This window comes from Saimiri boliviensis, chromosome 18 (assembly GCF_048565385.1).
Source record: "Saimiri boliviensis isolate mSaiBol1 chromosome 18, mSaiBol1.pri, whole genome shotgun sequence".
Classification (NCBI taxonomy): domain Eukaryota; kingdom Metazoa; phylum Chordata; class Mammalia; order Primates; family Cebidae; genus Saimiri; species Saimiri boliviensis.
Window position 1 is genome coordinate 48,248,855 of NC_133466.1, and position 22,874 is coordinate 48,271,728.

Sequence of the window (22,874 nt, forward strand, 5' to 3'; positions counted from 1 at the left end):
GCGACTAGGCTCCCTCCTTGCTGAGCAGGACACCTCTGACACAAAAAGGCAGCAGCACATCAGAGACTTACAAATAAAACATCACCTTCCAGGAACAGAGCACCTGGGAAAGGGGTAACTGTGAGTTCTGCTGCAGCAGACTTAAACGTCCCTGCCCAGCAGCTTTCAACGGAGCAATGAAGCTCCCAGCCCAACACTTGAGCTCAGATAAGGGAGAGACTGACTCCTCAAGTGACTCACTGACCCCCATATATCCAAAAAGATACCTCATACAGGAGAGCTCTGGCTGATATCCGGTGGGTACCCTTCTGGGATGAAGCTACAAGAGGAAAGAACAGGCAGCAATCTTTGCTGTTCTGCAGCACCACAGGGGATTCCCAGGCAAACACACTCTCCAGTGGACCGCCAGTAGTTCTATAGCAGAGAGGCCTGTTGGAAGAAAAACTGAAAAAAAAAAAAAAAAAAAAAAGAGAGAGAAAGAAGTAGCTTCAACATCAACAGAAGGCATGTCCACTCAGAGATCCCATCCAAAAGTCACAAACTTCAAAGACCAAATGTAGAAAAATCCACAAAGTATGGAAGAAAAAAACACACAAAAAATGAAATCACCACAGACCAGAATGACTCTCCTCCTCCAAAGGATCACAACTCCTAACCAGCAAGGGAACAAAACTGGATGGAGAATGAATTTGATGAATTGACAGAAGCAGGCTTCAGAAGATGTGTAATAACAAACTTCTCTGAGATAAAGGAACATGTTCTAACCTAATGCAAAGAACCTAAAAACCTTGAAAAAAGGTTAGATGAAATGCTAACTAGAATAATCAGCTTAGAGAAGAACATAAATGACTTCACGGAGCTGAAAAACACAGCACAAGAACATTGGGAGAAGTGCCTCATGTAGGTGATGGGGGGATGCAGGCAGCAAACCACCATGACATGTGCTTACCTATGCATCAATCCTGCAAGATCTGCACATGCACTTCAGAACTTAATTACAAAATAAATAAATAAATAAATAAATAAATAAATAAATAAAAATTCCTGACCATGGGAAGGGAAATCAGGAAAAGTGAAGAGAGATAGATCACAATCCCCAAGGATTCTCCCTTACTTTCAGGGAAGTAACAGTGTACAGTAATAAAAATGAGGATTATCAGTCCCCAACTAGAAGACTTCCTCTCTGGAAGCTTTCCTGAGAGCCAGTTTCAACATTGGGTACTAATTCCCTGAGTCTCGTCTTATAAAGAAAGTCTTTCTGATCGTATGTTGGAAAGACATGGAAGAACAAGGGGCATAATTTTAAAAATTTGAACTGGAATTTATTTCCTAATGAAGTATTAAAAACAAACAATTTCAAGGTAACTAGAGATTTGTTTTACTGAGCTCTTCTAAGCATTATAATATGTTACAAGATAGTGAGTTGTCAAATTAGAATGAATAATTTAGTTCCTCTGACTTAAGTGCTTCAGAAGATAGGAGAATGAATACATTTAATATTTACAGTCTTCACCTCTGAGATATGTGTAGTCTTTACAAATATGAGTAACATACATAAAATATTATATATAGAAATGTTACAGTACACAAATGCTAAATTAAAAGTGATATAAAAGATAAATGCTATGAATCCTTACCTAAATATATATTTTCTTCAAATTAGAATACTGTTAAAATGTGTTCTATAATCTCCTGTTAAATTGAAACATTTGATGGCAATCTATGTATATGAATATCATCAGTTCAATGTAAAAAAAAAAAAGGAAAAAAGAAAACCAAAAACTGGCAAATGAAAAATCTTACGACTACTGGATCTATTCTGTGTATTTTTCTGTGTTGTGGGTGATGTTTATAAATAAAAAAGGACTTTAATTGGCTTTAAAATAATAAATGTTTAAATCAAATTAATTCTTTCAGAAGAATAAGAACTCTAGTACCTTTTACTTCGCATGACTTTAGTAATATTTGAGAAATAAAGACAGGTTTAAAGTTTATTGGTAAAATAAAGACATTAGCTCTAAATTAGGCAGGTCAGATATTAGGTTTGTAAAATGCTTTAAAGTAATACACTGCTTTTTTTGACTTTTAAAATTTGCTCAACTTACCTGCTTTGGAGTCACTAGATTCTAGGTAAGGGTCTGGGAACATGTGGAGTTAGCTGTGCTCCCTGGCTATGCTTGAAAAAGTCAGACTTTACATGCACTTGTGTCTGGTGTCCTAGGCTTCATACTTAGTACAAAATTAAAATCACTTACCTGCCAGGTGTTTCACACACAAAAAAAAAAATTGCTAAGAGCTAACATAGTAACATGTAATTGAAACTAATGAAAAAGTTTTACACGGAAGCTTTGTGGAAAAAATGAAATGTGCTTTCAGTAAAACATTATAAGACATTAGAATGTAAATTTTGCTTAGTACAGAAGGTTAAAAAGTGTTTTGACTTAAATAGAATGAAGCTAAAGGTTTGAGCAAGTTGTGGAAGGTTTGAGAACTAGTCATCTTGTAAAAGAAACACCGTGTGAACACACTGGCTAAATTTAAAGGAGTATTGTTCAGTTTTTCCATAAATTGAACATTGGAATAAAAACACAACAGGGTTTTCTTAGAGCACTAATTTTGTTTAATACAAATTTGTAAAAGGTTATCAAAAGCTTATAAGAATTTCAACTTATAGTCAAACTGATGAAGACTGGATGAATTCATCTTTAAGGTTTTATTAAAAATTTGAGTTGACATTAACAGTACACTAATGCAAGAGAGAAATTTGGCTTTCTTTCTTGAATATGATTTTAACATAATATTAAAGAATAAAAAATATTTCTGTCTCTCCTCAAACAAATTACAGGAAAAAGAAGGGAAAGACATACATTGCTTGAAAAACTGAGTTTTCTATCAATGAGTAAAGGCTTTTGCCTTTAAACATTTTTTGAGTTACCATTTTGGCTAAATGAATGACTTACTGTGACCTGGCATTCCATTTTATATCAAGTGTTTTAGGCCTTTAGTATATTTATATCAATATTAATATATTTGATACACTTCCCCAAATCTAATTTTATCTTCAAAATTAAGTCTTTTTGACTTCTTAATTTGGAATGCAAAAGAGGGCACTGAAAAATCGAAAAGAGAAATATATGGAATTACTTGACATATTTTTACATAAGGAGCACTGTCAAAATAAGAAATATTTTACCTTTTTCAGATTATATTGTAATCAATGTTCATATACGTTTGAAAATTGTATGAAATTCCTAAAATTGTAATACGTCAAAATATATGCTATCAATTATATTGTTTCCATGATAAACTGTAGACCACAGAAATGAACAAATTTTCTTGTCAATCATGTAACTATAACTATTTAACATCATTTCCACATTTAACTGCTTAATACTGATGCAGTTTCTGAAAACTTCACAAGCACAAAATGTCCTAGAATATGGTGTCTTTTAGAAGGTTCCTGAAATAATGGAAAGACCATGAAAAAGAGGTCTTAAATACTGATTTCTGGAAACTTTAGAATCACATCATTTGTCAAATAATCCCAAATAGTTTAAGGACTGTGTAAGATCTCCTGGAATTTTAATGAAAAGACTTACTTGTTTTTAAAACTCCTACCCAAGTAGAAGAAAACTTAATTGAATACCAAGAAAACATTTTGTCAGACTGTCATTCTAAATCAGCCAATACTGAAACTGTTTATATATGCAATTTGAATGAATTCCATGGTATAAGTCAAGCTACAACCTATGGCAACCCATCAGTTACAACTACTATGAACTTAAATTGGAGAAACAGCTGGTATTTAAAGGGATATAAGTTCAACGTTAAGCATGGACTCACGGAGAACCAAGACCGCTGCCTTGTCCTTCCTGGGTCCATACTCAAAGTTCTTCTTAAAGGAGAACTACAAACCATTGCTCAAAGAAATAAGAGAGGTCACAAACACATTTTAAAAATCCATGCTCATGGATACAAAAAAATCAGCATTATAAAAATAGCCCCATGGTTCAAACTAATTCATAGATTCAATGCTATTCCCATCAAGCTACCAGTGACTTTCTTTACAGAATTGCCAAAAACTGCCTTTAATTTCATATGGGATGAAAAAAGAGCCCGCATAGCAAAGCAAACAGGACATCACTGGAGACATCATGCTACCTGACTTCAAACTATACTACCAAACTACAGTAACCAAAACAGCATGGTACTGAAACCAACACAGATATATAGAGCAATCGAATGGGACAGAGCCCTCAAAAATAATGCCACACATCTACAACCATCTGAACTTTGACAAACTAGACCAAAAATACCATCGGGAATGGATTACCTATTTAATAAAAGGTGTTGGGAAAACTGGGTAGCCATATGCAGAAAACTGAAACTGGACCCCTTAATTACACCTTATACAAAAATTAACACAAGATGGATAAAAGACTAAAAGTGAAGACCTAAAATGATTTAAAAAACCCTAGAAAAAAACCTAGGCAATACCATTCAGAACACAGGCATGGGCAAAGACTTCATGACTAAAACACCAAAAGCAATGGCAACAAATGTCAAAATTGACAAATGAGATCTAAATAAACTAAAAAGCTTCTTCACAGAAAACTAAAATGAAACAAAACACAACTATCATCGAAGTGAATGGGCAACCCACAGAGTGGGAGAAAATTTTTGCAATCTATCCATCTGACAAAGGACTAATATGCAGAATCTATAAAGAACTTAAGTTTACCAGAAAAAAACCAACTCCATCAAAAAGTAGGCAAAGAATATAAACAGACACTCCTCTAAAGAAGACATTTATGAAGCCAACAAACATATAATGAAAAGTTCATCATCACTTGTCATTTCAAAAAAACAATAATTTTAAACGTCAGAAAACAACAGATGCTGGAGAGGATGTAGAGATATAGGAACTCATTTACACTGTTGGTGGGAGTGTAAATTAGTTCAACCATTGTGGAAGACAGTGTGGTGATTCCTCAACAATCTAGAAATAGAAATGCCATTGGACCCAGCAATCCCATTACTGGGCATATAACCACAGGATTATAAATCATTCTACCACAAAGACATATGCACATGTATGTTTACTGTGGCACTGTTCACAACAGCAAAAACTTGGAACTAACCCAAATGTCCATCAATAATAAACTGGATAAAGAAAATGTGGCACATATACACCATGAAATATTATAGAGTCATGAAAAAGGATGAGTTTGTGTCCTTCTCAGGGACATGGATGAAGCTAGAAACCATCATTCTCAGCAAACTGACACAAGAACAGAAAACAAAACACCACATGTTCTCACTCATAAGTGGGAGTTGAACAGTGAGAGTACATAGACACAGGGAGGAAAATATCACACACCAGGGCCTGTTGCGGTTGGGCCTAGTGGAGGAATAGCATTAGGAGAAATACCTAAGGTAGGTCATGGGTTGATGGGTGCAAGAAGCCCCCACGGTATGTGTATACCTATGTAACAAACATGCACATGTACCACAGAATTTAAAGCATAATAATAATAAGAATAAGAAATCTGCTTTTTTTTTTTTTTTTTTTTTTTTTTCTCGTGATCCACCTGCCTCGGCCTCCCAAAGTGCTGGGGTTAAAGGCTTGAGCCACCGCGCCCAGCTACTTTGTGTAATTTTTTTTTTTTTTTTAAGAAAAAGCATAAAGAAGAGGAAGAAAGAGAAAGAGGAAGAGGGAGAGAGGATGGGGGTATTGCTTTATTGCCCAGGCTAGAATGCAATCTAAATATGGGTATGCCTACAATTGTCCTATAATGGAGACATAAAAGAAAATGAGGGAACAGAATAACAAACAAGGAGCCAACCAACATTTCGTTTAAACTTGTAAGTTGATATGATGTGGTACTGATAAGAGTGTATATTTTGTGTATTTAAAGTGAAGAGTTCTATAAATGTTAATCATGCTTACGTGTTCCAGATCTGAGTTCAAGTCCTGGATATCGTTGTTAATTTTCTGTCTCATTGATGTGTCTAATAATAATGTTGAAGTCTCCCACTATTATTGTGTGGGAGTCTAAGTCTCTTTATTAGTCTTGTATGTCTGCGTATTCCTGTATTGGGTGCGTATATATTTAGGATCTTTAGCTCTTCTTGTTGTTGCATTGATCCTTTTATCATTGTATAATGTCCTTCTTTGCTTCTTTTGATCTTTGTTGCTTTAACGACTATTTTGTCAGAGGCAAAAATTGTAACTTCTGCTTTTTATTTATTTATTTTTGCTCTCTGTTTGGTTGGTAAATCTTTCTCCATCCCTTGTTTTGAGTCTTTGTGTATCCTTGAATGTGAGATGGGTCTGGATGCAGCATACTGATGGGTTTTAGTTTTCTATTCAAATTGGCTGTCTGTCTTTGGATTGGGGGATTTAGTCGATTTAAATTTAGAATTAATAATGACATATGTGAGTTTAATACTGTCATTTAATATTAGCTGGCTATTTTGCCCATTAGTTGATGTAAATTCTTCATTTTATTGATGCTCTTTTTAGTATTTTTTAGAAAGGCTGATACTGTTTGTTCCTTTCTATGTGTAGTGGTTCTTTCAGAAGCTCTTGTAAAGCAGGTCTAGTGGTGATGAAATCTCTGAGTGCCTTGTTTATTCAGAAAAAACTTTATGTTTCCTTCACTTATGAAGCTTAGGTTGGCTGGATGTGAAATTCTTGGTTGAAAGTTCTTTTCTTTAAGGATGTTGAATATTGGTCCCCACTCTCTTCCAGCTTATAGGGTTTCTGCTGAGAGATCTGCTGTAAGTCTGATAGGCTTCCCTTTGTGGGTAACCTGACCTTTCTCTCTGGCTGCCCTTAGTATTTTCTCCTTCATTTCAACCCTGGTGAATCTGATGACTATGTGCCTTGGAGTTGCTCTTCTTGAGGAATATCTTTGTGGTGTTCTCTGTATTACCTGGAGTTGAATATTATCCTGCCTTACTAGGTTGGAAAAATTTTCCTGAATAATATCCTGAAGCATATTTTCCAGCTTGGATTCATTCTCTTCGTCACATTCAGGTACACCTATCAAGCGTAGATTAGGTCTTTTCACATAGTCTCATAATTCTTGAAGACTTTGCTCATTCGACTTTATCCTTTTTACTCTAATCTCGTCTTCTTGTTTTATTTCATTGAGTTGGTCTTCGACCTCTGATATCCTTTCTTCTGCTTGATCAATTCGGCTGTTAAAACTTGTGCATACTTCACATAGTTCTCATATTGTGTTTTTCAGCTCCATCAATTCACTTATATTCCTCTCTAAATTGTGTATTCTTGTTAAGATTTCGTCAAACCTTTTTTTAAAGTTCTTTGTTTCTTTAGATTGAGTTAGAACAAGTTCTTTTAATTCACAGAAGTTTCTCATTATCCACATTTTGAAGCCTGCTTCTGTAATTGGAACACACTCGTTCTCCATCAAGCCTTGTTCCGTTGCTGATGAGGAACTGTGATCCCCTGCTGAGGGAGAGGCGTTCTGATCTTGGGTATTCTCAGCCTTTTTTGGCTGTTTTCTTCCCTTCGATATAAATTTATCCATCTGTGGTCTTTGTATTTACCGTCTTTGTAATTGGGTTTCTGAGTGGATGTCCAACTTACTGATTCTCAATGCCAAAATCTGAGCAACCCACTGCGCTGACTAAATCAGCAGTGTTAAGATTGATGGTGCTTTTCTGACTCTGCACCAAGAACTGACGCTCTGAGGCACCGGCAAAACCGCCTTGCCGGTCACAAGAGTCGCGATAGCGACCCATGGGGCTCCTCCACTGGGAATCTCCTGGTGCGTGAGCAACAAGAATTCATGTGACGGTGTGGTGTCCTCTCGTTCTTTGCACTTTCACTGGGAGCTACAATTCCGAGCTGCTAGTGATCAGCCATCTTGGATCTCTTGTCCCCAATCTGCTTTTAATTATGAAGCTCTTAAAGGAAATCCTTTTGAATCTCTTACTACGACATCATAGCTGGGAAAAACTGCTGATATTTTAAAAGTAACAAATACCAAACCAGAAAGAACTAGACTTAGGAACCAAACTCAGGTTGCTGTAGGGAACAGGGCAGAATCTTAGGATTGGAAGGTCACCAGTGCTCCTTCCGTCTGGCCTTGGCTGGTAAAAGATGGCCTAATGTGACAGAAAATTTTTTTAACTAGGTTAAAAAAAAGAAGAAATTTCTGCGAATTAGAAAATACGTACTTGGCAGCTACAAGAGTTTTAGCCAATTCAGATGACTTGCTTCCTAAAATTTGAATATTCCCTTGGATTTGACCAAGTCAGAAAGATATAGTCATAATTGATGAAAGAAAAGTGAAATAACAACAAAATCCCAAACATAAATAAATAAAAAAGTTAAGAAAATAAAAAAAAATGTACAATAAATATGATTACTGAGTATCATAATGTTAAGGAGAAATTAAAACTAAGTGGTTGGTAATCTTAACTTTTAGTCATTAAGGAAAAATTTTAAGACAAATCTCTAATTTAGCCACTTACTTGGAAATAAGGCTCAGGCTGATGACTGTTCTCTACCATCTTAGAAGTAGGAAAAAATTCACACCCACATTTCCTGCCAGAAGCAAGCTGAAACTCAAGAAACGAAGTGCCTGCTCTCCACCATCATGGAAGCAGAACAACTTGTCTTCCTTACCAGAAATGAGAAAAACTTCATAAAAGGAGCTGTAAAGCAAAATCAGCCTTAGCTCTGAACCAAATTTTGGGAGATCTGGGACGCTCCGGAGGGCAGAAGCTCCCAAACCTCAGCAAATCATCTATCCTATTGGTTTGAACAATAAGGATAGCCCAGGTTGGTATCAAGCAATAATGACATTTATTAAAGGTCAGGGCCACATTGGTAATGTCCTTCTCTTTTTTTTTTTTTTTCTTCTGAGGTAGAGTCTCGCTCTGTTGCCAGGCACCAGACTGGAGTGCAGTGGTGCAATCTCAACTCACTGCAACCTCTGTGTCCTGGATTCAAGCAATTCTCCTGCCTCAGGCTCCTAGGTAGCTGGGACTACAGTCTCATGTCACCACGCTCAGTTAATTTTTTTATTTATTATTTTTTTATTTTTAGTAGAGATGGGGTTTCACCATGTTGGCCAGGATTGGCTTGTACTCTTGACCTCATGATCTGCCCGCCTCGGCCTCCCCAAGTGCTGGAATTACAGGCTTGAGCCACCGCGCCGGGCCCATGTCCTTCTCTTTTTATCTGTATTCGTATAGCCTGTTTTGTCAGAAACCAGGATTGCAACACCTGCTTTTTTCTGTTTCCCATTTACTTGAAGGATTTTTCTCCATTCATTTTGAGCCTATGTGTGGGAGTTCATGTGAGATGGGTCTCTTAAAGACAGCATACTCAAATGAGTCTTGGCTCTTTATCTATCTTGCTGCCCTATGTCTTTCAATTGGAGCATTTAGCCCATTTACATTTAAAGTTAGCTATGATATGTAAGGATTTGATCCTGTCATCACGCTCCTAATTGATAACTTCACAGACTTGCATACGTGGTTGGTTTTTTAGCATCACTGGTCTGTGTAATTCAGTGCATTTTTGTAGTGGCTGGTGATGATCTTTTCTTTCCATATTAAATTCTACTTTCAGGAGCTCTTGTAAGGTAGATCTGCTGGTAATGAATTCCCTCAGCATTTGCTTGCCTGAAAATGATCTTATTTCTCCTTCACTTATGACACTTAGTTTTGCTGGACTTGAAGTTCCAGGTTGAAATTTTTTTCTTTAAGTAGTTGAATATCTCTTCTGGCTTGTGGGATTTCAGCTGAGTGGTTCACTGTTTGTCTGAAGGGATTCCTTTTGTAGGTGACTTTGTCTTTCTCCCTAGCTGCCTTTGACAATTTTTATTTCATTTTGACCTCGGAGAACCTGATGATTATGTGTCTTAGAGGTGTTCTTCTTGTGGCATATATGAGGTTCTCTGGATTTCCTGAATTCAATGTTGTTCTGTCTGGCTAAGTTGGGGAAATTCTGATGAATGATATTCTGAAATATGTTTTCCAATTTGGTTACATTTTTGTCATCTCTTTCAGGTACATTAATAAGGCATATATTTCACCTTTTTACATAATCCTTTATTTCTCAAAGGTTTTGTTCATTCCTTTTCATTCTTTTCCCCCATTCTTGCCTCTTTTCTTTCAGAAAGCCAGTTTTCAAGATCTGAGACTCTTACCTTTGCTTGATCTATTCTACTAGGTGGTCTTGCACATGAGATGGTGCTGGTCTGACCTCAGCACTCCTTAGTCTGCTTGCCTCTCCCAGGACCCCAGCCTGGCCACACCTGCTTACAGGGCACCCTTGGGTGCCCACACACATTACAAAAATTTTTATAATGCAATCACACACAATTACCATGTGGCTGCATTATAAAATTCATGTAGTGTGCTTTTCAGCTCTATCACATCAGTTTATTCTTTTTTAAAAATCTGTACTTCAGGTTATAGGGTACACATGCAGATCATGCAGAATTGTTGCATAGGTACACACATGGCAATGTGGTTTCCTGCCTCCATCCAGTCACGTACATCTGGCATTTCTCTTCAGGTAATCCCTCCCTGACCTCCCCAACCCCTGGTGTCCCCCTGTTGGCCACCACCAAAAAGACCCCAGTGTGTGATGCACCCCTCCCTGTGTCCATTTGTTCTCATTATTCATCACCTGCCTATGAGTGAGAACATGCAGTGTTGGATTTTCTGTTCTTCTGTCAGTTTGCTGAGAATGATGGTTTCCAGATTGATTCATGTCCCTACAAAGGACACAAACTCATCGTTTTTTGTGGCTGCATAATATTCCGTGGTGTATGTGTGTCACATTTTCCTTGTCCAGTTTATCATCTCTGGAAATTTGGGCTGTTTTCAGTTCTTTACCATTGTAAACAGTGCCACTGTGAACATACGTGTGCATGTTTCTTTATAATAGAATGATTTATAATCCTTTGGGTATATACCCAGTAATGGGATTGCTGGGTCAAATGGAATTACAATTTCCAGGCCCTTGAGCAAGTGGCACACTGCCTTCCACAATGGTTCAACTAGTTTGTACTTCTAGCAACACTGTAAAATTGTTCCTATTTCTCCACATGCTCTCTGGTATCTGTTGTCTCCAGATTTTTTAATGGTCACCATTCTAACTGGCATGAGGTGATATCTCAATGTGGTTTTGATTTCTCTAATAACCAGTGATGATGAGTATTTTTTCACATGTTTATTGCCCTCAGATATATCTTCTTTTCAAAAGTGTCTGTTCATATCCTTTGTCCACTTTTGAACGGGTTTGCTTGTTTTTTTCCCTGTAAATCTGCTTTATTTTTTGTAGATTATGGATATCAGCCATTTGTCAGATGGGTAGATTGCAATAATTGTTTCTCATTCTGCTGCTTGCTGGCTCACTCTAATGATGGTTTCTTTTGCTGTACATAAGCTCTGGAGTTTAATAAGGTCCCATTTGTCTATTTTCCTTTTTGTTGCCAATGCTTTTGGTGTTTTAGTCATGAAGTACTTGCCTACACCTATGTCCTGTATGGCTTTTCCTATTTTTTGTCTAGATTTTTTTATGGCATTAGGTCTTATGTCTAGATCTTTAATCCATCTGGAGGTAATTCTACTGTAAGGTGAAAGGAAGAGGTCCAGTTTCTGCTTTCTGGACACTGGTAGCCTGTTTTCCCAACAACAATTATTAAACAAGAAATCCTTTTCCCATTGCTTGTCTTTCTCAGGTTTGTCAAAGATGAGATGGTTGTAGATGAGTGCGATTGCCACCAGGACCTCTGTTCTGTTCCATTGGTCTATTTCTCTGTTTTAGTACCAGTACCATGCTGTTTTGATTACTGTAGCTTTGTATTATAGTTTGAAATCGGGTAGCATGATGCCTCTGGCTTTGTTCTTTGAGCTTAGCATTGTCTTGGATATCCACACTCTCTTTTGCTTCCATATGAAGCTTAAGGTGTGTTTTTCCAGTTCTGTGAATAAGGTCATTGGTAGCTTGATGGGGACAGCATTGAATCTATAAATTACTTTGGGTAGTATGGCCATTTTCACGATATTGATTTTTTCTACAAATATGCAATGCTTCATGAATTTTTAAGTCCTCCTTGAGCAGGGGCCATGCTAATCTTCTCTGAATCATTCCAATTTTAATATATGTGTTGCCAAAGTGAGCACCAGTAATGTTGTTTATACTGGATATATTGCCTGTTAGCTCCTGCGATGTTTTACAATGATTTTTGGCCTCCTTGCATTGGATGTTGACATACTTCTTTCACTTAGTGAACTTTGTTTCTACCCACATTCTGAATTCTACTTGTATCATTGCAGACATGTCAGCCTCTGGCCAGTTCTGAAAACTTGAACAGGCTGAACAGTTGTTGTAATCATCTGGAGGAAAGAAGGCATGCTGACTTCTTGAGTTTCAGTGTTCTTGCACTGATTCTTCCTCATCTTTATGAGCTTATTCACCTTCAACCTTTGAGGTTGCTAACCTTTGCACAGGGTATTTTTCTTTTATCATGTTTGATGATCAGGAGGGTTTGATTGTGGTTTAAGGTAGAAGCAGGCAGCTGCCTTTGGTTTTGGAGGATTTCAGTGGGCCAATATTCATCTCTCGATTCCTGCACTGTGTGATTTAATTCTGGGAAACTTATATTGGGTCTCAACTTTTTTCTCTGGCTCCTCGAAGTTTGGAGTCTACTGCACTGAAGGAAGCAAAGTGTGGCAGGTGTTGGCAGAGTGCTAGCAGATGCAAACCTGCCTGCTTCCCTGTTGGCATTTGCCCAGTGGTGGAAGTGGTGGAGGCAAGACAGCTTGGTGGCGGCCAGAAGACCCCTGCTGTGTGTGCTGTTGCACTGGAGGCAGTGTTGGTTCAGGCCAGGGTGCTGGCCTGTGCATGTCTGGGTGCCATCTCTGTGACCCCCTAAGCAGCAACGACCACTCAACGTATATTAGCATTCCCTTTTCGTGCACAGAATTAGCACAAGGAGAAGGTGTTGGCAGAGGTTGTGATTTTGTTCCTCTGCCTACCATGGCTCTTTCTTCAATGGGAGTTGGTGTGGGTTGAAGTGCGTGCTACATTCCCATGTGCTAGTAGGGCAAGTGCAGCAAAATCCACTCATGTAAACACACACCAGCAAAGTGATGTAGGACGTTTTTGTATAAAGAGCTTCAGTATGGAGAGGCAATGTAGAGGATGCTGCGTGCCTGAAGGGTCCGCTTTGCTGCATCTCTTCACTGCTCAGGCATGGTCCACTGGCACAGAAACAAAGGTGTGGGCAGCTGAGAGTGCCCTGTAGGCAGGCGTGGCCAGGCTGGGCCCTGGGAGAGGCAAGCAGACTAAGGAGTGCTGAGGTCAGACCAGCTTCATCTCATGTGCAAGAATGCCCAGTAGATATCACGCCTCAGATAACTCTCTGAAAAGTGAGGCCCCAGCACAGCACAGCTGCTCTACAAAAACGTGGCCAGACTTTTTAAAGCAAGTCTCCTTTTATTAATAGGGAAAATCTCATACCTGATCTCTGCTGGGCAATCTTCACATGAGATGTGGCTGATCTGACCTCCACACTCCTAAAGTGCTGGGATAAATTGTCTCATAAGACCCAGTAGAGCCTAGAGAGATAGCTGTGCCTGCCCTCTGGGCTTCACATCAGCTGGCTTCCTGCTCCATCACTTTGCTTGTCTCCTGGGGGCTCTACCCCAGAATGATGTGAGTTAGCCATCACTTAGTGTAATCAACCCAGGATGGAGGGTCTGTTCTATGGGCCCAAGCCAGAGTTCCCTGTCCAGTGATAAGCAGTGGGGGGTATGTGGTATCCACAAGAGATGGACTGCCTTGTTCCTTGGGTCAACTGCAGCTTGTTAGAGTTATCAATATGGCACTTAGGGTCTTTGCTTTCTTGATATTCTGAAGGTAACAAGGGCAGATCCACTGCAGAGGCAGTGGCAGAGAGGATTTCAGTCGATCTGTGAAGCTCTGTCCAAGAAATTGCCAAGTTGCTACTGGCTTGATGGTTTCAGTGGGGTCCTGGATAAAGACCAAATCCAGGAGGACCTGCTCATCGAGGAGATATGGAAACCAGCACCCACGTAACGGTTCAGCCACTTTCCCATAAGGCTGCTGTGGTATACTGGGGGTCCACTCCAGTACCTAATTGCCTCATATCTTCCAGCGACTCAAGGTATCACTAGCGAAGCCTGCAAAAAGACAAAGTTAATAGCCTGCCTCTTCCTTGGGGACCTCTGTACCACTGAGGTACAATCCTGTTGCCAATCTGGACACAACTACGAGAGGTGGCTGGAAACAAGTTCAGAAGTCTTGTCTAGTCAGGAGGAACAAGATCAGAGACTTGCTTTTAAAAAAGTCTGGCCATGTTTTTGTAGAGCGGCTGTGCTGTGCTGGGGGTTCACTTCAGCCCCTGGTTGCCTCAGACACTCTGAAGTCCCAAGGTTGAAATGGCTGAGTTGCCCAAGCAACAAAGATTACAGTCTGGTTCTCTCTCTGGAAGCTCTGATTCAGGGAGGCCTGAAACATCTGTCAGCCAGAGAACAGCAGTGAAGGCAGCCAGAGACCCTGTTGAAAGGCTGTACCCAGTGATTAAGAATGTTGTTGGGGATTGACTTAAACAAGGGTCTGGCTATGTTTTTGCAAGGTGGCTCTGCTGTGCTGAGCTACCACTTACACCTCTGGTCAGCTTGGGTTCTAAAAAGCCCTAAGGCCAGAACCTAGTCATCCAAACAGCAAAGATGGTGGCCTGCCTTTCTCTGTGGGAGCTCTGTCTAAGGAATATTTCAAATCTCCATTGGCCAGGGAACACCTGTGAGGGTAGCTGTAAGCCCCATGTGGGAGGTCCTGTTCAGTAAGAAGGAACAGGATCAGGAGCCTGCTAACAGAAGCAGTCTGGCCATGATTTGGTAAAGCAGCTGTGCTGTGCTGCGGGAACTCTTCTGCCCCTGGTCGGTTTGTACTCTCCAATGCCCACAGGCTGGAATAATTAAGTTCCTCCAACAGGAAAGATGGCAGCCTGTCCTGTCTTTTCTTTCACAGTTTATCTTGTGTGATGGAGCTGAATTTTTAGGCTGTTAATTTTTACAATAAGCATTACAGTTGTTCAGAAAGAATCTTGCTGTTCTCTTTCAGGTTAGATGTATGAGAATTCATTGTCTCCTGTAAATAAACCTGTTGAGGTTTTGTTCTCTGGAAAGAAGTTGCTTTCTCCTATCTGGCTTTGGTCACAGTCATGTAGAGCAGTAGCCAGTCTACAAGGACATGATTGAATTTCCATTTCCAGTGTTTCCTAGTTGTGTCTTACATTCTCCAATTCAGAACTGACCATTTTATTCTTCGTTGTCAAAATGCTAAGCTGTCCACTCTCCTTAAATACCGTCTTTTTTCATTCTTCCTTATCCAATTTTATGGCCTTAAGAATATTAGCATTCTTTTCTTTCACACTTTCAATGTCCTCTAAATTTTTTTTTTTTTCCCTTAGCAGGTTCTGCTGTTGAATTGTGTCTAGTTCCAGTCTAAGCATGGCAATTTTTTTCCCAGAACATGCTATTTTCATGCAAGAGATCTTTTTCTTTCTTATGGCTAAGAGAATTCTAAGTCAACAAAGCAACATTTTAGTTAGCACAAAATAGAATAACATATCATAATTTCCTCTGAATTTAAAGCATAAGATGTATATTTGTATAATGAAAGAATTCCCATGGTGAATATGTTACTGAAAAAAAGTTGGACAAAACTTCAAACCTAATAGAGTGTAAATTCCAGAAAATTTCAATATTGATTTAAACACCATGAAAAATAAATCACTAGAGGATTTTAAAGAATTTTTGAATTGGAAAAGCCATTCTCTGAATAACAAAATAATCATAGGCATAAAATATAAGATTAATACATTTGACTACGTTTTTAAAATTAGATTTACACTCTGATATCTATCCTATAAACCACACCATTGTAAGAGCCTTAGCTATGCATATATTTAAACAGAAGCAGTTCCTCTAAGTTTTTAAGTTCCTTTTTCTGAAGAAGGTTTTATCAATATATGACTTTTCTAATACTGTTATAGTCAGTTATAAGAATTACATTTATTCATAACTGTTACATCTAAGTATTGTATCCTTCTATATGTACACATCTGCATCTAAGCATTGTACTTCTACATCCAACTGTGAACTCATTTAAGATCAGGATTCTTAAAAAGAGAAATAAAAAAGTATATGCAGCTGGATACTGTGGCTCTCACCTGTAATCCCAGCAGCATGTAATGTTCAGTGTTCTATGTAGTACTGCACTTCTACATGTGGCTGGGCGCAGTGGCTCACACCTATAATCCTAGCTGCTGAGGTGCGTGGATCACGAGGTCAGAAGTTCGAGACCAGTGTGGCCAGCATAGGGAAACTTCGTCTCTAATAAAAATAAAAAAAATTAACCAGGAATGGTGGTGTGCACCTGTAATCCCAGCTACTCAAAAGGTTTAGGTAGGAGAATCATGTGAACCAGGAGGTGGAGGTTGCTGTGAGCTGAGATCATGCCATTGCACTCCAACCTGGGCGACAGACTGTGTGAGACTCTGTTTCAAAATAAATGTGTGAGTGTGTGTGTGTGTGTGTATATATATAGTATATAGTATATAGGTGTATATATATGTGTATGTGTGTGTGTATTTATATGTACATGTGTGTAATACACACAGATGTATATAGTATATTGTGAAGAATTTTCCCTATGTTGTCTGATGCTAGTTCTAGTGATCCTCCAGAAAATCACCATTACGTCTGTGGTGTAAACACATCATACAAAAGAAGCTTTTAATTCAAAATATTAATAATAAATAAGATACGACTTATAGAGTTTTTCTTAGAAATCATAAGATTAAGGAAGATCCAAGATGGCTGAATAGGAACATCTTCAGAATGTAGTTCCAGGCAAGAACAGCACAGAGAGTGAGTGCTCACTACATTTCCAAAGAAGTTTTCACTGCCAACAGACAAGGAGATTCCTGAGCATAAAAGCGTCATGAGTTTTCATTTCAGCAGTTTCAGCCAGGGATGCATCAGGACAAAGAAACTCACAAAAGTTTGGGTGGCCATTTCAACTGGTGCCTGGAATGCCTGGGAGACAGAGCTGTCCATTCAACTGAAAGGGAGGGGGCTGAGACAGGAAACCAGGTGATGTGATCTGGCTTGACGGGTACCACACTCACGAGACAAGAAATCTGAAACACTCTGGATTAAGAGTTTCACAACAAGAGAAGCTGGAACTGGGATGGCCTAACTCCTTGGGGGGAAGGGCATCCCCCAATACCAAGGAAGTCTGCCACTATCGATGTAGACTACTTTGTGCCAGGCAGGGCATCCATGAAAAAAGGCAGCAGCATGGCAGGAACTTATAAATAAGGCTGACCTTCCTAGGACAGAGCACCTGGGAAAACAGCAGGTTATGAGTTCAGCTGCAGCAGAGTTAATGGTACCAGCCCAGCAGCTCTGCACGAAACAGCAGAACTCCCAGCACAGCACTTGAGCTCTTATAAGGGACAGAATGTCTCCTCAAGCAATCCTCTGAGCCCCATATACACAAAAAGACACCTCATAAAGGAAAGCTCAGGCCAACATCTGGTGGGTACCATTCTGGTATGAGGATAGCGGAGGCAGAAACTGGCAGCAACCCTTGCTGTTCTGCAGCCCCACGGGTGATCTCCAGGTGTGTGGGATCTTGACAGCACCTCCAGTGATCCTGCAGCAGAGGGGCCTGAATGTTAGTAGGAAAACTAAGTGGAAAGAAATAGCTTCAACATCTATAAAAACGGCATCGATTTAGAGACCCCACCTGAAAGTCACCAAGTACAAAGACCACAGGTAGATAAAGCCACTAAGATGGGAAGAAACCAGTGCAAAAAGGAAGAAAACACCAAAAACCAGAAGACTTCTTCTCATCCAAGGGATCATAACTCCTCACCAGCTAAGGATCAAAGATAGATGGGGAATGAATCTGATGAATTGACAGAAATCGGCTTCAGAAGGTGGGTAATAACAAACTTCTCAGAGCTAAAAGAACGCGTGCTAACCCAATGCAAAGAAACTAAGAACCTAGAAAAAAGGTTAGATGATATACTGATTAGAATAAATAGATTAGAGAAGAATAGAAACGACTTGATGGAGCTGAAAAACACAGCACGACAACTTCATGAAGCATACAAAAGTTTCAAAAGCAAAACTGACCAAGCAGAATAAAAAATATCAGAGATTGAAAATCAATGCAATGAAGTAAAATAAGAAGGCAAGAATAGAGAGAAAAGAGTGAAAAGAAATGAACAAAGCCTCCAAGAAATATGGGATTATGTGAAAAGACCTAATCTACATTTGATAGGCGTACCTCAATGTACAGAAAGAATGAATGCAAGCTGGAAAACACTCTTCAGGATATTATCCAGGAGAACTTCCCCAACCCAGCAAGGCAGGCCACTATTCAAGTCCAGGAAGTATGGAGAACACCACAAAGATATACCTCAAGAAGAGCAACCCCAAGACACATAATCGTCAGATTCACCAGGGTTGAAATGAAGGAAAAAATGCTAAGGGCAGCAAAAGAGAAAGTCAGGTTATCCACAAAGGGAATCCCACCAGACTCACAGTGGATCTCTCCACACAAACCCTACAAGCCAGAAGAGAGTGGGGGCCAATATTCAACATCCTTAGAGAAAAGAACTGTTAACCTAGAATTTGATATCCAGCCAAACTAAGTTTCACATTCGAAGGAGAAAGAAAATCCTTTATGGACAAGCAATTACTGAGAGATTTTCTCACCACCAGGCCTGCCTTATGAGAGCTCCTGAAAGGAGCACTAATCAAGGAAAGGAGCAATCAGTAACAGCCACTCCAAAAATGTACCAAATGGTAAAGACCATCGACACAATGAAGACAATGTGTCAACTAAAGGACAAAACAGCCTGCTAGCATCAAAATGGCAGTATCCAATTCACACATAACAAAATTATCCTTAAATGTAAGTGGACTAAATGACCCAATTAAAAGACATAGACCATTTGATTGTATAAAATATCAAAACCCATCAGTGTGCTGTGTTCAGGAAACTCATCACTTGTGTAAGGATAAATGTAGGCTAAAAATAAAGGGATGCAGAAAGACGTGTCAAGCAAATTGAGAGCAAATAAAAAGCAGGAGCTGCAATCCTAGTCCCTGATAAAATGGACTTTAAAACAACAAAGATCAAAAGACACAAAGAAGGGCATTACATAAAGGTAAAAGGATCAATGCAACAAGAAGAGCTAACGATCCTAAATATTTATGCACTCAATACAGGAGCACCAGGGTAGCACCGAGGTACATAAAGGAAGTCCTTAATGACCTACAAAGACACTTAGACTCCCACATAATAATAGTGGGAGACTTTAACTGTCCATTGTCACTGTTAGACATATCATTGAGACAGAAAATTAAGAAGGAGGTCCAGGACTTGAATTCAGATCTGGACCAAGCAGACCTAATAGACATCTACAGAAATATCCAACCCAAATCCATAGAATGTACATTCTGCTCAGCACCACACAGCACCTACTCTAAAACTGACCACATAATTTGAAATAAATCACTCCTAAGCAAATGCAAAACAAAGGAAATCATAACAAACAATCTCTCAGATTATATGCAATCAAATTAGAACTCAGAATTAAGAAACTAACTCAGAACTGCAGAACTTCATGAAAATAGAACAACTGGCTCCTGAATGTTGACTGGGTAAACAATGAAATGAAGGTAGAAATATAGATGTTCTTTGAAACAAATGAGAACAAAGACACAACGTGCCAGAATCACCGGGACACTTTTAAAGCAGTGTCGAGAAGGCAATTTATAGGAATAAATGCCAACTAGAGAAGCAAGGAGAGATTGAAAATTGACACTCTATCATAAAAATTGAAAGAGCTAGAGGAGAAAGGTCAAAAAAATCTCAAAAGCTAGCAGAAGACAAGAATTAACTAAGATCAGAACAGAACTGAAGGAGACAGAGACACAAAAAGCCCTTCACAAAATCAATAAGTCCAGGAGCAGATTTTTTGAAGAGATCAACAAAATAGACAGAGCCCTAGCCAGATTAATAAAAAAGAAAAGAGAGAAGAATGAAATAGATGCAATAGAAAACGATAAAGGGGATATCATCACCGACTCCACAGAAATACAAACTACAATCAGAGATTACTACAAATAACTCTATGCATATAAACCAGTAAATCTGGACGAAATGAATAAATTCCTTGACACTTGTACTCTATGAAGACGAAACCAGGAGGAAGTTGAAACCCTGAGTAGACCAATAACAAGGGCTGAAGTAGAGGCAGGAATCAATAGCCTACCAACCAAAAAAAGGCCAGGTCCAGAGGGTTCACAGATGAATTCTACCAGAAATACAAAAAGAAGCTGGTTTCATTCCTTCTGAAACTATCAATCAATACGATGAGAGAGACTCCTCCCTAACTCATTTTGTGAGACCAACATCTTCCTGATACCAAAATCGGGCAGAGACTCAACTAAAAAAGAAAACTTCAGCCCAATCTCCATGATGAATATCGATGAAAAAATCTTCAATAAAATACTGGCAAACTGACAGCAACAGCACATCTAGAAGCTTATCCGTCACGACCAAGTAGGCTTCACCCTAGGAATGCAAGACTGGTTGAACATATGCAAATCCATAAATGTAGTCCATCACATAAAGGAACCAAAGTCAAAAATCACGATTATCTCAATAGATGCAGAGAAGGTCTTTGATAAAATTCAACAGCCCTTCATGCTAAAAACTCTCAATAAACTAGGTACTGACGGAATTTATCATAAAATGATAAAAGCTATGTATGACAAGCCTACAGCTTGTTCAGTTCAATATCATACTGAACGGGCAAAAGCTGGAAGAATTCCTTTGAAATCAGGCACTGGACAAGGATGCCCTCTCTCACTACTCCTATTCAACATATTATTGGATGTTCTAGCCAGAGTAATCAGCCAAGAAAAATAAATACAGGGTAATCGATTATGAAATAAGGAAGTCATAGTGTCTCTATTTGCAGATGACATGATTGTATATTTAGAAGACCATCATCTCAGTCCAAAAATCTTCTGAAACTGATAAGCAACTTCAGCAAAGTCTCAGGATACAAAATAATTGTGTAGAAGTCACAGGCATTCCTATTAACCAACAGACAAACAAAGAGCCAAATTAAGAGTAAACTCCCATTCACAACTGCTACAAAGAGAATAAAATACCAAGGAATACAACTAAGTATGTAAAGGACCTCTTCAAGGAGAACTACAAACCACTGCTCAACAAAATAACAGAGGACACAAACAGATGGAGAAATATTCCATGCTCAGGGTTAGGAAGAATCAGTATCATGAAAATGGCCATACTGCCCAAAGTAATTATAGATTCAATGCTATCCCCATCAAGCTACCAATGAACTTCTTCACAGAACTGAAAAAAAAAAGCACTTTATGCTTCATATAGAATCACAAGAGATCCCACATAGCCAAGACGATTCTAAGCAGAAAGAACAAAGCCAGGGACATCACATTGCCAGACTTCAAACCATAACACAAGTCTATAGTAATCAAAACAGCACGGTACTGGTACCAAAACAGAGACATAGACCAATGGAACAGAACAGAGACCCCAGAAGGAACACCACACATCTACAACCATCTGATCTTTGACAAATCTGGCAAAACAACCAATGAGGAAAGGACTCCACGTTTAATAAATGGTGTCGGGAAAACTCGCTAGCAATATGCTGGAAGCAGAAACTGGACCCCTACCTGTCACCTTACACTAAAGTTAACTCTACATGGATCATAGATTTAAACATAAAACTTAACACCATAAAAACTCTAGAAGAAAATGTAGGCAAAACCATACAGGACATGGGCATAGGCATGGACTTCCTAACTAAAACACCAAAAGCAATAGCAAATAGCAATAAAAGCCAAGATAGACAAATGTGATCTAATTAACCTCCATAGCTTCTGTACAGTAAAAGAAATCACCATTAGAGCAAATCAGCAACCAAGAGAATGGGAAAAAATGTTTGCGATCTACCCATCTGACAAAGGGCTAATATCCAGAATCTACAAGGACCTAAAATAGATATACAAGAAAAAAACAAACAACCGCATGTAAAAGTGGGAAAAGAATATGAATAGACACTTCTCAAAAGAAGACATCTATGAGGCGAACATATGAAAAAATGCTCATCATCAGTGGTCATTTCAGAAATGCAAACTAAAACCACATTGAGATATCATCTCATGCCAGTTAGAATGGCGATCATCAAAAAAATCTAGAGACAACAGACGCTGGAGAGAATGTGGACAAATAGGAACACTCTTACACAGTTGGGGGAGTATAAATTAGTTCAACCATTGTTGAAGGCAGTCTGGCGATTTCTCAAGGATCTAGAAATAGAAATTCCATTTTACCCAGCAATCCCATTATTGGGTATATACCTAAAGAACTATAAATTGTTCTACTATAAAGACACATGCACACATATGTTCATTGCAGTTCTGTGTACAATAGCAAAGACCTGGAACCAACCCAAATCCCCATCAATGATGCACTGGACAAAGAAAATATGGTACATATACACCATGGAATAGTAAGCAGCCATAAAAAACGATGAGTTCATGTCCTTCATAGGAACTTAGATGAATCTGGAAACCATCATTCTCAGGAAACTGACACAAGAACAGAAAGCCAAACACCACATGTTCTCACTCATAGGTGGGTGTGGAACAATGAGAACACGTGAACTCAGGGAGAAAAGCATCACACACTGGGGGCAGTTGTGGGGGTT

General features: G+C 38.9%; 1 non-coding gene across 1 annotated transcript; it reads right to left on the minus strand.

The window, feature by feature from the left end:
* Positions 1-12,073: 12,073 nt before the first annotated feature.
* On the minus strand, positions 12,074-12,180 carry LOC141582076 (U6 spliceosomal RNA). The gene has a single exon (XR_012514907.1). It is a non-coding gene; the product is annotated as a U6 spliceosomal RNA (small nuclear RNA).
* Between the last annotated feature and the right edge of the window lie 10,694 nt (positions 12,181-22,874).